Source organism: Alosa pseudoharengus, unplaced genomic scaffold, assembly GCF_046254945.1.
Source record: "Alosa pseudoharengus isolate Yale_2024_CS ecotype anadromous, Long Island Sound unplaced genomic scaffold, YU_APseudo_1.1 YU_APseudo_1.1_scf_24, whole genome shotgun sequence".
Classification (NCBI taxonomy): Eukaryota; Metazoa; Chordata; class Actinopteri; order Clupeiformes; family Clupeidae; genus Alosa; species Alosa pseudoharengus.
Genome location: NW_027468689.1, coordinates 32,546,631 through 32,549,827, shown reverse-complemented (window position 1 = coordinate 32,549,827; position 3,197 = coordinate 32,546,631). Strand labels below are relative to the sequence as shown.

Below are 3,197 nucleotides of genomic sequence, written 5' to 3'. Positions count from 1 at the left end.
CATATAAATGCTGTAACAAAATTTGAAGTGTAAATATACAAACTTTATGTTGAACGTGTAACCGCGACCGTTTCCCATAGGAATGAATGTAAAACATACCCTCCAAAACGAGACCTCCCCAAATTCAGAAAAAAAATACTTAATTGATATCAGGCAACGTTATTACCATTGGTCGATCATAGGGTAGCTGTGATATAAATGCTGTGATGAAATTTGAAGTGTAAATATACAAACTTTATGTTGAAAGTGTAACCGCGATGTCCATTGGAATGCATTGAAATGACTGAAGCGCAGATCATGTAGCCCCCAATGTGACGTCATCACCGAATTGCGTAAAAAAACCCTGCTAATGCTAAAAACAACAAAAACTGGCATTTAACACCATTTGGAGACATTTTTAAAAATGATATACATATATCGAGTGCTTTATGTACCCATTAATCAACAGTGGTGGTTAACCTGCAACACAGGCTTTGAAGTGGCCCAACACGTCTAAGCAGCAGTACGTCTGTGTGATATCATACCTAATTGCAACATTGCCTGCAGCAGCTCTTGCCTTCTTGCTTACACCACCTTTCTTCCCCCATCTGACTTGCAATAGCAGCTTCTGGCTCCAGGCTGGGACTGCTGGATAGCACCTAAAAAATAAAACAGCAATTGCCATACATTTTGTTATTGTTGATAAAGGTCAAAATCATAGCATCAAAAAAATAAGTAAGGTAAGTCAATCAGGTGTACCAACAAAAATTATAATTACCTTCTGAAGGCACCCTTGCCACCATCGCCGTCTATGTTAAGTCTTGATATCAGTTTACTTGTGAGGGCTCTGCCAGTAAAATATGAGTAAAAGATAAGATTAAACAAAATTATGCATCCTGTACAAAAAATTGAATTGCTGTACAATTACAGAAATATTGATTATGATCAGTTTGGCAGATATTCACAACACTACTAACATTACCACCAACACAATGGTAAAGTGGCTAAATTGCAAAATTCAAGACTATTTTAAGTAGCTGCAATAATCCTGATTAGTTTCTGTATTAATGCATTACATAGCACATATGTCAAGCAAATTAGAGCATGCACAATAACATAACCCATAGCCCTATCCATGGAACAAAAAAAATGCATTCAAAACACAAACACTTACACCACGTTGAAGGCAGCAGCCATGGCTATCAGACATCATCAAGTAGCAGGTAGTGCCATCCAGACGGACTGACATTGCCCTGGATAGTTGATGGAGCCCACTACACAGTCATAACAACAGACAGACACATGAAAAGAGGGGATAAACTAAACACAGTTAGACACAAATACATGCTTACACATTATAATGCTATATGCAATTCTACGTGTGTTTGTGTGTGTGTCTACCTGGTGAGTGAACTCTCTTGCGGGCTTGGAACTTCTTCAGTATGGAAGTGGCACACATTTGGAATATTCCAGAATGCACTCAGAGTTCTCAGGGCAGCAGTCCTCACAACACACCGACTGCAAACAGAGGGAACACATGGAGACTAAGATCAATAAGTTCCAAAACACACAGAACATGAAAAGACCATCACTGAAGCACTACTTCACTCACATGCATCTTAAATAAACACATGCCTCAGTGCAAGTCAGGTACATCAAACAAGGGCCAAATAAGGGCTAAGAAATGAAAAACATGTAGCCTAACACTACCCTTCACAAACTAAAGATCCCTTTACTTGTTGGCATGCCCACCCATCATACTTGCCCCCACATCTATTATATGACAGGTCTGTTAATGAACTAACATGGCTATACTAAACTGCAGTTCCTTAGTTCCTTAAATCAGTGGGTATAGATATAACTTATATATGACTTTATTAATTTGTTTTACAGGTCATCTTTCCAGTTAACACGTTATAGCAACACTACATGTATATTATGTATGTTGAAGTTCGCAAGGTAACCGTTATTACTGCTGCTTAACTGCTGCTTAACGTTAACAACCTTCATGTGTCTGTAACATTAGCCTACATGGTAACAGCCACTTTAATGGTAGCTAAGTTACTTGCGCCTGATATTTCATTCAAACTAAAACTCTACATTCATAGCGACATCACAGACAGATACAGTAGAACTAGATATGGTATATAAACTACCATTCCAGATATTCCACACAATAATGAAGTTAGTAGCTGGGAAAGTTAGCTCGCTAGCTAATTGCTAGCTAATTCCTAACATGACTAACAGCTTTGGTTAACATTCCATTATGAAAACAATATATTTAGAATAAATTCCCGTTTTCAATTGGCATACAAAAGTACTGTAATTCTTACCTTGGATATGATAACGGCAGAGTTTCTACAGCTTACACATGCAGTCAGATGCATGACAGAACAGTGACGGTTGAAGTCACTGGTGGGCTGGAGTTCAAAATAGTCAGTCAGGGGTGGGGGATGGGAGTTGCTGTGTGTGCGCATGCGCTTATCAAGAGGCGATAAGCATCCGTTAAAAACAATCGTTGCATTTTAGACTGTTACATTGAAATGGCTACCAAACTAATTAGAAGTGTCAAAACCAGTGTTGGGCAAGTTACTTCAAAATCGTAATGTACTATGCATTACTTATTACCAGTGTTGGGCAAGTTACTTCAAAATCATAATGTATTATGTATTACTTATTACTGTCTTTTAAAAGTAATTTGTTACATTATAATATTACTGTCTCTGAATTGTAAGGCATTACACTACTATTGCATTACTTTTAAGTTACTTTCACCAAAATATCTAGAAATATGGATTTGCCATTCTAAATGCAGTTTATTACGCTCAATGCAGCTTGCTCTTCCAATGGAGGGAGATGTGGTTTAGCATAATGAGTGAGCTAGGTTTAAGGCTAACAACAGTAGAATGCAATAGGCGCAGTGCTCATGATGCAATACAAGGAACATCATAGTCAGAATTTTGTTAAAAACCGACAAAAGGTCAAAGTCTGCTAAATTGTGATAGAAATACTGTAACTTTAAGGCCTAGGCCTACTCATTAAAATCAATAAAGAGCCTACTATATTGTAAATCAAAGCTTAAAGGAACCGTATGTAAGATTGTGGCCAAAACTGGTACTACAATCACTTTCAAATTACTGTAGAGCGGTGTATCCCCTTCCCCTCCCCTCTGACTGGCAGAGTTGGCAACCGGATGACGAAACACTACTGACTTTGTG

At 38.0% G+C, this 3,197-nt stretch overlaps 1 long non-coding RNA gene across 1 annotated transcript; it reads right to left on the bottom strand.

Moving 5' to 3' along the window:
- Window positions 1-530: 530 nt before the first annotated feature.
- Window positions 531-2,532, bottom strand: LOC143142061 (uncharacterized). The gene is made up of 5 exons (XR_012990876.1): window positions 2,313-2,532; window positions 1,381-1,497; window positions 1,154-1,253; window positions 758-826; window positions 531-638 (listed from the first exon to the last, which is right to left on the bottom strand). It is a non-coding gene; the product is annotated as an uncharacterized LOC143142061 (long non-coding RNA).
- Window positions 2,533-3,197: the final 665 nt, after the last annotated feature.